The following is a 14,867-nucleotide window of genomic DNA, read 5'->3' on the forward strand; positions in this document are numbered from 1 at the left end:
GCTGTTGACTTTTTTCAGAATTATCAGAAGTTTTCTTCTACCTTTGTTATTTGATTTTTAAGCCCATTTTTGAGCTCTTCTGTTCTTCCCAGTTCGAGATTACTCTTCATTTTTCTTTGGAGTTTTATCCATAGTGTTTTGACAATGCTGTCCTCTTCTCAGTTTATGTGTTGATAATTCTCTGACACCATAAGAACTTTCATTGGTCAGATTCTTCTTTGATTTTTTTTTGTTCATCTTTTTTGACCATTCTCCTTACTTTTAGATGTAAGCTTTGCTTTTGGTGTAGAAGGAGTACTATCTTAGGCTTTATTTCCCAGAGCCCACAGACCCTGGCTATTTATGTGCTGCACTGATATTTCCTGGAGTATATGAGGGACCTTCATGTCTGGTGCTGTGCTGAGAAGAGGGTTTTGGGGTGACTGTGGGAGGATGCATAAAATGACACACTTTATTAAGTTTATATAAAACAACACAAAAAACAAGTCCTGATTTGCAGTGTTTGCCAATTTCTGAGGTATAAAATCTTACACTGACAATTTAACTATTAACTCTCCTAAGCCAGTATGAGCTGTCTCTATCCTTTTTGCAGAAGTAGGAGATTCTGATTTTTTCAATATATTGCATAGTTTTGCTGATTTTTTTTCTTACCTTGTGCCAAGCTGTCATCCTAGTACTGGCAATTGCCTGAATGCTGAGATCTGTAATGGAGTAGTCCCTGTCCTGTTGTCTGGGAATCTACTAATATATATGATGGTCCTGGTGTTGGGGGCTGTCTCTTCACCTGATTATTCTGGGTTATGTGTGAGGTTCTGAAGTTGGTGTGTGCCAATTTGTTTAGGTACCTGGGGGTCCCATTGTTGATGTCTACATGTCCGCTGGGACCACTGCTGAAGCCCATTGTGGTTCTCAGAGTTGATGTCTGCCCCTTTCCTTGGCTATTCTGAGGTTCTAGTGGGGGGCTCTGAGGTTGGCATTTGCCAGCTCCACAGCACTGGGGTTCAGACTCTCCCTTTGGTTTGCTGAGCTAGGACTTACAGATGGCTTTCTGGGACACATCTTGTTTGAACTGCATCCTCCTTTACCAGAGTGATACAGAGCTTTTTTGCTCATCTTCCAAGTTTCTTAAACTAAAAGCTTGTTTTACCCCATTTTTTTTTTTTTTTGCTAGTTCTTTTGCTTTAGGATTTGTTTTGGAGCACTATTTATTGTTTGAAGGTTAGTATAGTGGCAATTTCCTGCTTACTCCACCATTTATAGAGACATTTTGAAATAACACATAAAGAATATAAAACTGAAAGCAAGCACCATACACACAATAAGGATATATTTTATACTTTCTTAATAGGTACAAGCAAAAATCAAGGATATTCACTTTCCCCATTATTATTTGACATAACTCTGGTTAGCAAAGAAATGGAAACAAAGTAAATGTCTATTGATATGGTATGATTAAAGCTATTGTAGCACATAAATGTAAGAATATTACTGAGCTGAAATGAATAGAATGAATAAAGAGAGGCATGAAAAGTTCTGCATAAAATGACACAATATGAAGTAAGAAGAGCTAAAAATATTCAGCAATGAAAACAAAGAACAACCACAAATGCTTTAAAATTACAAAAGAATAAGCATGATTCTATATAAAATAGGAGAAAACATTTCTTCCAGGAGTGCAGTTAGTTTGTTTAACAATTGAATTTTTTAATAAGGTATGCACAACACACTTTCAAGTTTAATGTGCATCATTAACATTTTCTCTATTATTTTATTAAGTCTACATAATAAACAACACAAAAAACAAGTCCTGATTTGCAGTGTTTGCCAATTTCTGAGGTGTAAAATCTCACATTGACAATTTAACAGTTGACTCTCATAAGCCAGTATGAGCTGTCCCTCTCCTTTTTGCAGAAGTAGGAGATTTACAAGTATGATATATATTTTCTGATTTTTCAGTATATTGCATAGTTTTGCTGATTTTTTTCTTTTTTATCTTTAAAACATTATTTGGCATGATTTCTTGGAAAAGGTGGGAGCAAGAAAGAATACTGGTATATTTTGGTAGCATAAGAAAGTCATCAATAAAAAATATATATTTTTTTAAAAAAGAATCTGGTTTGCTTAAATTACACAGCTAGCTAGAAGGGTTAGAACTTAAAATGGTCACTTTTAAGTACCAGTTTCACAAAAATAAACAAACATCCTGTTAATATTAGCAATGTAAAAATTCAGGCTTTTTATAGATTTCAGAAATGGCCAGGGATTGTGTCCTTCATTTTCCTGGTTTCCAACCATAAAGTATTTAATTTCCAAGTTTTCTTGTTATTCATAGTATTTTTCTCTCTTTCTGTCTTAAAGCACCAAGATCAAAAGGACATACCTAAGTAGCAAATGTATTGGCTTTTAGGGTTTGAATCTGAGTTCAACCATATTATTTTGTACTCACTTGAACTTTGTGGCTTTCCCCATTTTTTAGAATGAGTCTTAAAGTTTCCTTTTATTTTGTAATTGAAAGTAATGAAGCAGGTTGTGGTCCTTTTAAGAAACTGATTTGTGATCCTTTCTGATTGAGATTACTCCCAACCTCTCCTGGCTGATGCATTATCAATTCCAGAAGCTAGGACCTTTGAGTCACAAATCCTGCTCAAAAGCACCCCTTTTGAATTCCAACAGGAAATCTGGGCTTGTCCCAGCCCCCACTGGATCTGAGCCAACTTGGGACTCCACCCACAGGCCCCTTTAGCTAAATCTCTCACTTTTATAAAAAGAGCCAACCTGGAGTCCTCTCTTTGCAGAGGGTCCAAGCATGCCAGCCCATTCCTGGCATCCCACCTGGCACCTCAAGGACTCGCTGCCCACTGGAATACTATTCCCAGTGCCCTCATCTATTTACCTAACACCTTTTACTAACTAGACTTGAACCTTACTTCCAATCCCCATAATAAACCTTTTTTATCAATCTAGGTTTTCAGGTCTGTAAATTCCTTCACAGGGGATTCTTGCACCACCATTAGACCTCATTTAACTCCCTACTCTTAAGTCGAATCCTGAGGGATTGCAGGGAAGCTCCATTTGACTCCTTGAATCCTGAACCTGCCACTCCCTGACCACTAGAAACCCTAATTTCATTTGGGTAGCTCAAATTTAATCTCATCAGAACTACAACTCTCTTGATTTTTTTATCTCATTGGAAGAAATCACCCTATTTCTTGATCAATAAATCAATTTACAAGCATTTACTGAATTATTTGAATATACCACACATTCTACTAGGTCCAAAAGGTAAAAACAAAACAAATCAAAACAAAAATAATACAGCCTTGGTCCTCAAGGAATTTCTGTTCCTTTTATCATTACACTTTGATAATTATCTCTGTCAGGACTTCTAATCTTTCTTTGTCCTTGGAATTAATATTCTATTTTTCTGGTGCCTTTTCCCCCTACTCCTCATCTTGTTTGTCTGTGTCTCCATTGCTTAAAACAATGTGGAACAAATAAAGTCATTTCATATGTTCTTAAAGGATTATGTTGCATATAGATCAAGATGAAAATACGTTAAAAAATTTGGCCAGAGTAAAATCATGACAAAACCATCAATTCTAGGATACAGAAAAAGTTTTAAAATGTTTATAGCCTATTGACCAGGAGGGAGAGGGTTAGAGAGTTAGCTGAAAGCATCTAACTACAGTTTAAGTGAAGAAGGAAGAAAATTTTTAGCTTACATTAGAAAAAAAAATAGCATGTGCCAGACACTTAATGTTTCCTTAGTTACCTGTTAGAGGAATAAAGACAGAAAAAAAGTCTATATTCCCACATCTGTGATGAAAATAGCATTCTTGGCAAAGAAAACAGTTATTACACAAGTTGACTAGCTTCAAATGTTGCTCTCATTTTCAAACCTCCAGTAGTTAGGGCCAGCAGAAGTCCTCAGAAAACTATAATTGACAGATGAGATTGTACCTTAATTTTCTCTTGAAAAAATTTTATATGTTATGTGGGATGGCTCCTGAGAGGAGGAGAAAAAGGAAAACTTGGGATAACTATAGTGATGAAAGAAAATGATATACAAAAAGTTCAAAAGACATGTCTGGGTTAGTAATCATTCTTAAAATCATGCCAGCAATAATTAATAAAAGCATGATTGCCATTTTCTACATCTCAAGACTTATCAGAAAACCCACTCAATACTTATATGTCCTTGGAAGAATGGTTGTTTCTAAGGGTGGCAATCAACTCTGATTGGTTAACAAATAATGGAGAATGAGTATTATAATGAGAGGCTTTTTCTAATGAGGGTCTGGTATATCTAATTGATCACTCAGTCAAGGTCAAACAGACATATATATGTATCATTCTGTCTAGGATAATTTAGATAAAAAGGAGAATCCATTGTTACTCAGATCTATATGAGTAAAACAAAATGTGTGGGAATTTACCTAAACTAAAATTTCTTTACCTTTTGAACAGATCTCATTATTAGCTCTGTATTTCAAAGGTTGCATGAATAACCTACAGGGACTGATTTCTAAATGAGGAAGTAGAAAATAATTCTACTAAAATCTAAAACCTAATAATTTATTATTAATATAGGAGAGAGTCATTTTTTTTTTAAACAGAAGGCATTGATAAAAACTTTTTTTTAAAAAGAATCATTCAAGGGGCAGAGAGGTAGAGCAGTGGAGAGAGCATGAACCTTAAAGTCAGGAGAACCTGAGTTCAAATTTGACCTCAGACGTTTAACATTTCCTAGCTATGTGACCCTGGGCAAGTCACTTAACCCCAACTGCTTCAGGAAAAAAAAAAAACAAAAACAAAAATAAGATAAAAGAATCATTCAAGAAGAGGCAATAAAAAAAACAAAGAATAGGTTATTACAATAGAATATAACATTTAGCAGTTTGGGGCAGTTGGGTGGTACAGTGGATAGTACTGAACTTGGAATCAGGAAGACTTGATTTCAAAGTTAGCCTCAGACACTTAGTAGTTAGCTGTGTGACCCTGAGCAAATTACTTCACCCTGTTTATCTCCTGTTAATCTCAATTTACTCATCTGTAAAATGAATTGGAGAAGGAACTGCAGTTACTTTGCCAAGAAATCCCAAATGGACTCGACTCAAATGACTGGCCACCATGACCATCACCACTACTATCACTATTAACAATTTAGTGTTAAAATAAACTTGTAGGTCCATTTCAAACAATATGATCTCTCCCTCCTATGTACATTTGCTTACACTCTCTATCAATACAAGAATACATTTCCTTCTCACCTCTAACTTTCTGAATTCTCTTATATCAAGGAAGGCAGCTCAGCTCAAAGTAAGCTACACAGGGCCAGAATATGTGAACATCATTAATTGCCCAGATCTTCCAAATTTGAAATACTGAACTGACAAAGTTGTCTTTACCTTCCTGGAGTGTAAAATACATGTAATGGGTTAGTTTATATTTTAACTATTGGTTATATACCCTCAGGAGTTTTGTGCTTTGAGCATTTGGTGAAAGTGGTGGTTTTTGTTTTTTGTTTTTTGCTTTGTGGAAGAGGAAAATAAATAGCGATTTTATACCTGAAATCCATATTATATATGAAGTATTTTTTTTTTCTAGAAAGGGCCCTCTTGCTCCTTTTTTGGGGGGAGAGGCTCTACTTACTTACTTAGATACTTATTGACTTACACTTAAAATTTAAAATTTTTTTCTTGGAATTCTGCGGTAGAGAAAACAATCTAGATTTTGTGAATAATAAACAAAACAAAACAAAGCACAAAAAATTATCCAAAGTCAAAATTTTCTTTTAGACATCAGACTTCATTAGGATTCATTGTGATCTTTGTGATCCATAGCCAGAACAACTTGAAGTTGAGACTATTCCATTTACAAAGTTGGGAAAGTTTCATTGTCTTCAATTTATTGTATAAAGACCAAATTGTTGGATATATCTTATGTAATTCATTGCTCACTGTTTATCCAACTAGAAGCTCCAATAGGGCAGAAACTGTTTTTGTCTCTCTACCCCTAGTGTTGATCACATTGCCTGGCACCTAATAAGCACTTAATAAATACATACAGATTAGCCACAAGAGGCTCATCATCAGACTCACCACAGAGTTACGGAAATTTTGGGTACTACAACTCTAAGAGTTATATCTACTAGGTTATAGAGAGATTGAAATCCCTGTGGAGGCAGTTTCACATTAATCAATTCCCTAATGTGTACTGGATGAACAATTTTGGTTTCTACTGAAAGGTGATACAAATAGGGAAGTTTTAATAGACAGCAACAGTACCCAGGAGCTGAGAGCTCTACCCAGAATTCTACCAATATCAGCATTTTGCCTAAGAAGACCCCTGCTCTTAATCACATCTATTCAGTATACTTAAATATCAGGCATGAATCTCGTTGTAGTCAGCTGCTCTAATTGCTTCAGTGTTCCTTTTCATGCTTTATTCTTGGGTTTTTCAAATAGAACATGCAAAGTTATTTAAATGTTATTTAAATGTATGCAGACTAACATGAAAATATGTGTCCCAGGATTTATAAGGAGAAAAATGGTAGTCTCAGTTATTATCCAGTTGGAAAGATAATATTTACCTCATGACTCTGGCCTTAAAGAAAATTCCACAAAAATGATACCAGTAAAAATACATATTAAATTTTCCCAGTCATTTTTATAAACATGGACAAAACATGAATGTAGAGCAGATCAGCTAAAGTCACAGACATTGTATGCAAATTTTCAGGGTGGTAAATTAAGAGTATTTTTCTTTTTTTGGTTGTGTTTAACACAAATACCATGGTGAGTACTTTGCCTCTACCACAATTCAGCAGTGATGAGGTTTTTAACTTAGTTTGGGGAAAATCTTGGCTGGGAGCAAGGTTCCTCATAATTTATGACAACTGTCAAAACTTCAGACACAGCAGTTTTAAAAAGACTTTGCTGACAGAAACTTCACCTCTCAGTAAAAGCTGACCTTGGAAGAGTGTTGCCTTGCATTCTGGTGAGCTTGCTGCCTATGCCTGAGGTGTATTACAAATCAGAAGCTTTGGATATGAGAAGATAGGATGCTTTTCACTAAGTTGAAATTAGTTTATGCCTGATGGGGAAAACTGTCTAATACATAACAGAAGGAAATTTGCCCCCACCTTGCAACTTTAGTCCCCTTCTCTGTGCTGTGGCTATACCCGAGGCCTCCTTTGCAATTCCTGGAAGCTGTGCTCACTTCAAGAACCTTAACTCTAGAATTCATCTCATATTGTGAATGCATGTCTTTCTGATTCTCCATTTCCCCCACTTCTTCTGAACAGCTATTCCCCCTTAGTCTTGTCTTGATCTTTACCTATTCAAAACCATTACTCTTGGTCTAGTTTCACTTTTATTCCTACCCAGTCTTACCATTCAATGGTCATTCATTACAATAATGAGCTTCCACGCATGAATCCCTTTTCCATTTGACTTTCTGCTATTCCTATTCTGTTAATCTCAAAACTAGGACAATTCCTACTTTATTCCAGCAACTAGGTAGGGCAGTAGATAAGCTGCTAGTTGTAGGAAGATATGAGTTTTTTTGTTTTTGTTTTTGTTTTTTTCCTGGCTCACCTTTGATCTGATGTAATTTGATTTTTTTAAAAAAAAGGTTTTTTCAAAACATATACATATTTAGTCTCCAACATTCACCCTACAGAATCTTATGTTCCAAATTTTTTTCTCCTCCTTTCCCTAGACAGCAAATTATCCAATTGTTAAACATGTGCAATTCTTCTATACATATTTCCACAATTAGCATGCTGATCAAAAAGGAAAAAAAAATGAGAAAGAAAACCAATGCAAACAAACAATAACAAAAAGAGTGAAAATACTATATTGTGATTCATACTCAGTTCCCACAATCCTCTCTCTGGGGACAGATGGCTTTCTTCATCACAAGATCATTGGAACTGGTCTGAATCACTTCGCTGTAGATAAAACCCATGTCCACCAGAATTCATCATTATATAATCTTGTCAATGCTGTGTATGAAGTTTTCTAGTTTCTACTCACTTCACTTAGCATCATTTCATTCAGGTCTCTCCAGACTTCTGTGAAATCATCCTGCTGATCATTTCTTACAGAACAATTACATTCCATAACATTCATATCTCATAACTTATTCGCCCATTCTCCAACTGCTGGGCTTCCACTCAGTTTCCAATTTCTTGCCACCACAAAAAGAGTTGCTACAGACATTTTTGCATGTGTGGTTCCTTTTCCCTTTTTTATGATCTCTTTGGGATATGGGCCCAGTAGAGACATTGCTGAATTAAATGGTATAGTTTGGTAGCTCTTTGGGCCTATTGGCAAATTGCTCTCCAGAATGGTTAGATCAGTTCACAACTCCCCCAACAATGTATTAGTGTCGCAGTTTTTCCAAATACCCTTCAACATTTATTGTTTTCTTTTCCTGTCATCTTGATCAATTTGAGAGGTGTGAGGTGGTATCTCAGAATTGTCTTAATTTGCATTTCTCTGATCATTAGTGATTTTGAGCATTTTTTATATGACTAGAAATGACTTTAATTTCTTCATCTGAAAATTGTCTGCTTATAAACTTTGACCATTTGATCTATTTTTTGCTTTTATTCAATCGTTTTCTTTCAATTTTGTTAATCTCCCCCTTTATTTTCACAATTTCAAATTTGGTATATAATTGGGTTTTTTAATTTGTTCTTTTTCTATCTTTTTTAGTTGCATATTCAAATCATTGATCTTCTCTTTCTCTGTTTTATGCAAGTAAACATATTTCCCTAAGAATTCCTTTGACTGCATCTTATAAATTTTGGTATGTTTCATTATTGTCATTCTCTTGTATGAAATTATTGATTGTGTCTATGATTTGTTATTTTATTCACTCATTCTTTAGGATTGGATTATTTAGTTTCTAATTAATTTTTGAAGACATGAGTGTTTAAACCTACTTTAAGACATTTACTAGCTATGAGAACCTGAATAAGTCACTTAACCTTTCTCAAACTGCCTATGAAACTGCAATAATCATAGCACATATTTCACAATATTTGTCTCTGGATTAAATGAGGTAATATATGTAAAATGCAGCATAAACCTTAAAATCTATTATTTTTTATTACTCTATTATTGTATATCTTGGGCCACTATGTCCTGTTATATAAAGTTAGGAAGATATATTGATTCTGGGGAATATTTGAACAAATTATGGCATATAAATATAATTGCATGTAATTGTGCTAAGATAGACTATGGTTAAGTGCAGTTAGATAAGAGTGAAACAAGCAGAACCAGGGAAAGTATGCACAATTGCTACAACAATAAAAATGAAAAGAATAATAAAATTCAGTTTAATTCTATGCAATTATAATGAAATATCTTGATCTAGAAAAGAACTGAGGAAATGTACATTTCTCTTCCAGGGATATATATGGGAAGCTATAAGTACAGAACTCTGCATACATGGTGAGACAAATTGTTCTAAGTTTTTGCTTAACATTTTATTTTTGTTAAAAGGGAAGGCTTTCTTAGATACGTTGATGGAGGTGAGAGGTATAGCCAAGAAGTGTGATGTAAATACAAAAGGCAAGAATGTTAAGACATGTTAGCTGTAAATTTTTTAAAATCAGATTTTAAAAGATTGAGCTTTACTAAAGAGTGTCATTATATATGTATTTGCAGATACTTGGAACATTTAGCACACAGAGTATAACAACTATCAAAGCAATGAATAACATTGACTTCAAAAAACCAGTAATGAATTATATCTCCTACTTCTTTCATCAGAGATTTACTGAATTTGAAATGCAGAATGAGTTTCAATTCTTAGGAGTAAGTTTGTTTTTACTGGATTATACATATTTGTTATAAGGAGGGCTTTTGCTCAGTGAGATGGAGTGGAGATGGTAGATTAATTCCGTAATTTCATGTTGAATCAATTTACAGATTTATTCTCTAACCTGGAAAGTAAAATACATTTTCTCTCCATTATTGAAAGCCTTTTAAAATAAATTGTTGGTTCCACTGAGACACTAATAATGACACAGTAAATTATGCTAGGAAGGGCTATTAAAGTGAAAGGATAGTGTTAAGCTTTTTTGACTCGCTCACAGGAAGTTTCCAGGTTCCTTTGGGGTTTTCATTGGTAGGGTACAATGATTTTTAAAGTGAGGTTTGTAAAGGAAAGTTTTGTGGAATTAAATAACTCCTTATACTTCTTCTGTTTTGCTAATATACATCTCAATAATTCTTTTATCTAGGCTTCAAAGTCAGCTGAAAGAAAAAAAAAAGAACATGAGTCATATTAGGAAATGGAACCAAGGGTGGTCTTTGCAAAACTATAGCTTTTTTTTTTCTTTTCCAAAAGGTAGGCTCATTTAGGAGAAAAGGTTATACACAAAAATGAAGAGATAAAACAAGCACCAGGAGTGATAAATATGAAATAGATTTGAGAAAGCAATAGAGTTACCAAGGAAAGCAGTTTAAAAGAATTCATTAAATGAATATGCCATGAGTCTGAGTTTGTGCGATCGACTGGCAGGTAAATTCATAGAGGAGTTTAGCAGTCTAACCAGAATTAGTTATAACAAGGAGAAAGACACCATTAAATGGAAGACAGAACTGCAGATTTGTGAAGAATTGCTTTTTAAAATAAAGGGCTGTAGTATTGACAGTTTGGGGAATTAGTGAGTTTTTCATCACTGAATATCTTCCAAAAAAACTGTAATTTACATTTATATAGCTCTTTAAAGTTTGCATACATTTTACAAATTTTATCTCATTTGATCCTCACAACAATCCTGGGGCTGGGGGAAGGAGGGGGCACATAGAAATTAAATGACTTGCCCAGAGTTACACAGCTAGTAAATGTCTGAGATCCAATCACTGTGATCACTGGTATATTGGGGCTAATAGTCTGGGATGTCCCTTCCAATCAAATCTATAACTAATCTATAACTTGTGAAGTAAATGGCATTTTGCCTTAGAACATTGACATCCAGAGTAGTACACTTCATTTCAGTGATTACTGACCTCTGACCATGATTTCCTTATAAAATTTCTCTATTCTTCTGGCATAACTGTGTCCATTGTTTTCTGTGCTTCCACTATCACCCTGGATTATTGTTGTTCAAAGTTGGAAAAAAAAAAAGCCTGGTTACTGCTTAGAATTCAGGGGTCCTCAAACTTTTTAAATAGGGGGCCAGTTCACTGTCCCTCAGACTGTTGGAGAGCCAGACTATAGTAAAAACAAAAACTTTGTTTTGTGGGCCTTTAAATAAAGAAACTTCATAGCCCTGGGTGAGGGGGATAAATATCCTCAGCTGCTGTATCTGGCCCACAGGCTGTAGTTTGAAGACCCCTGGAGCAACTCTGAGATTCTGTGATTCAGAAATCTATGATATAGTCCTTTGGTTGGCAAGCCAGAAACCTGGAATTCAAATTTTTGGTCCCATTAAAAAATGCTTAAATATGGAGTTAAATGGTTCAGTGATTATCTCCTTAGTCTTCTAGCACCTGAGAGGAAAATAAAATGTGACTTTCAAAAATGTAAGGACCCATTAATGTTCTTTTTATGACATACACTATTAGGTATCTGCCATTTATTATACTCTTGAACTTGCATTTTTCCACATACTTATTTATACATTTGCTTTATAGATATGGGCTTCACATAATGAATGACAGATGTGTTTTGGGAGCAGTCACATTTCTTGCCAACCACTTTTGAGAAAAACAAATCAGACATAAACAGAGGGAATCTTCATCTCTACTTTTATGTCTTTGCAAAGGGCTATAGTATAGCTTTTATGATTTTGACGTTTTTTAAGAGAAGATGCTTTATAGGAGAGTCAGGCATAATGCTCTAGAAGCAATACAAGTAAAGATGTAAGCAGAAGGTTGGGTGTAGGAAGGGAGTAAAATTATGAAGTGGGGAAGGCTGAGAGTTATAGTTACTTGGTGTTGTTTAGTTGTTTTCAGTCATGTCTAATTCTTCATGACAATTTTTTGGGTTTTCTTGGCAAAGATATTGGAGTGGTTTGCTATTTCCTTTTCCAGCTTATTTTATAGATGAGAAAGCTGAGGCAATTTGGATTAAGTGACTTGCCCAGAGTCACACAGTAGTAGCATCTGAGGCTTAATTTGCACTTAAATTTTCTTGAGGCCAGGCCACAAACTCTATCTGCTATGACATACACACTTGCCTGCATACACGTGTATGGAAAAATATAAACATATGTATATAAGTGTGTATGCATATGCATACATATGTATATATGCACCCATACACAAACATGCATGTGCATGTATACACAAAACACATGCACATTTGTATACATGTATGGATATGTGTATATGCATATATGTAAACATATAAATATATGTATAATATATATTCATATATAGATTTGTAAATCTATTACTGGTCCCTTTTCTCTCTCTGTCTCTTTCTCCTGCTAAATGTTGAGAATTAGAGGATTATTTCAGAATTAAGGGGGAATCAGAGTGGTAAAGGAAAAGACAAAAGTCTGGAAATGTGAATCATAATCCTTACTTTGCCACTATGTGGATTTTTAGTGGATAACTTTTTTTTCCCCTCTCGGCTTGTTTCCACATCTGTAAATGAATACAATATGTAATCTATAAGAGATAGGGGTTTCGGATCATTTATGACTCTTCTACATGTAAAATTCTAGGATTCTCTTGGATCATCCTATGCAAGCCAGAAGTGAAGTCACTGGGCAGAGAGCTTGGCAAAGTAACTGGTATTACTTAGGGAGATGTTTGTTTTTTATTCACAAAGTCTGGATTTTTTCCTCTACCCCAGAATTCCAAGAAAAAAAAATTAAAGATGAAGAAACTAAGTCTCAGAAGGGAAAAAGTGACTTGCCCACCATAATATGCCTTTGATGAGGAAATCAAACAAAAATCCAATTCCAGGAGGCTTTTTACTAGACAACTTTCTAGTTTATGTGATGCCCTAAGGAATCAGGATATAACAGGTACAAGTACCAGAATGACAAGAAGGACAATAACTATGAACAAGACAGATTAGAAGTTGATATCAACTAACCAGACATTTTTCGAACATGTAATAAATCATCCTCCTTATTGATGTTACCAAGAAAATCAAGACTCAATAAAATAGGATAGAATTGGACAAAGAAGAGCTAAAAGGTCTCCTTTTTCTGTACACTATAATAGGTAAGGCAATAGGAATAGAACAAAACATTTCTCAGTCCTCATAAAGAAAATAGAGTTCTGAAATAGAATCTATCTATCTATCATCAATCTATCTATCCATCAGTCTTTCATTTATTTATTCATCTATCATTTATATCTATCTATCATCCATCTCTCTATCTACATAAACAAATCATTTAACTTTTTATTTTCTCCATTCAGTGTCCCATTGGATGCTTAGCCTGAATGCCTTGGGGCTTCAAAATGCTGCATGCTGTTTGTGGCTGAGAAATAGTGAGCTATACCCTAATGACTAATTTTGAAGGAGCTAACTAAAAGGGCAGAAGGAGTAAAATCATGGAAAAAGAGAAAACTTCAAAATCCCAAAGAACAAAGATAAGAGTTTAGTAAGATGGAGGGAATTAAATGTTTTGAGCTATGAATGAAAGAGAAGTGCAGCTGTGCCATCAATTGCATCCCACAGACTCTACATAGCTGAAGGCCCAGAGAGGTGATGTTGGCATTGATTTAGAAATAGAGAGATTGACCTTAGTAACTATCATTAACAGCAATGTTAACAATCAAAGAAGTCTTGAAGTTAGTAAAAGGAGTCCAAGAGAAAAGCATTAAATGGAGATCTAGAGTCATGGAGATGGAAGAAATTCCTACCATGACCTAACAGGGATTTATATATACTAGGGAAGCCAGAAGAAATTTTCCCCAAAGTAATCTAGAATAGTAATTTTCTTATATATTGTTTCTCTGACTAAAAATTCTGAATTGAGATGAAAAAGTTGGAAAAATTTCATTTGAATAAAAAGAACAGATACTTAATATATCATTAGTAATTTAGTCACTGTCCTTTTAAACCTAGGATATTATGCTATCATTGATGTATGAAATATAAATGAAAGAAGATAAATTGGAGAGGTTATTGTATTTAGACATAACTATTTCATCTTAATAGACATAAGTCTTTGGATAAAATAATTGTTGTCTGAATTTACCTGAAAATAATAGAAGATAAAACTAAACAAGACAGTGATTAATAAGATTTTCTGTTTTTTAATAACAAATACCATTTTCCATAATGATGACACATGCTCACTCATTCTTAGAGAGACATATTAAAACTATTTAAATCTCATTTATGATACCTTGGATAGAGGCTTTTTAATAAGTATATCTCATAAGTACCAAGGCATGAAAATGTATTATTTACAACCTCTTTCTCTTTTCCACTCAATTTAGAATTTTAATGTGAACTTGCTTTTTACTAATATGGACTTATGGAAGTTTTGAGCTGGATAGGTCTTTAGAGATTGTAAAGTTCAAACCTCTAATTTTAAAGAAAAGGAAACTGAGGGCTAAGAGGGTAAATGATGTACTCAATATTGTGATGCTAATTTGGAAAAACTGAGTTTGGTATCCAAGTTGCCTGGCTCCTACCCCATTACATTTTCTCTTACACCCCACTCTTACTGCTAAGGGAGTTCAATCTTTTTTTTTTTTTTTCTGCTCTTCATCCTTGGGCTAATCAACATATCAAATATCCTGGATATTATCTCACTTTTATATTAGGAATAAGTATATTTCTTATAGAAGTGTAGTAGGAGTTAACATGGTAATTGGCCCCTTTACCCTCAAAGATCTTTGGGTAGGAATCATATGGGTAGGAGCAGT

This window comes from Sarcophilus harrisii, chromosome 1 (assembly GCF_902635505.1).
Source record: "Sarcophilus harrisii chromosome 1, mSarHar1.11, whole genome shotgun sequence".
Taxonomy (NCBI): Eukaryota; Metazoa; Chordata; class Mammalia; order Dasyuromorphia; family Dasyuridae; genus Sarcophilus; species Sarcophilus harrisii.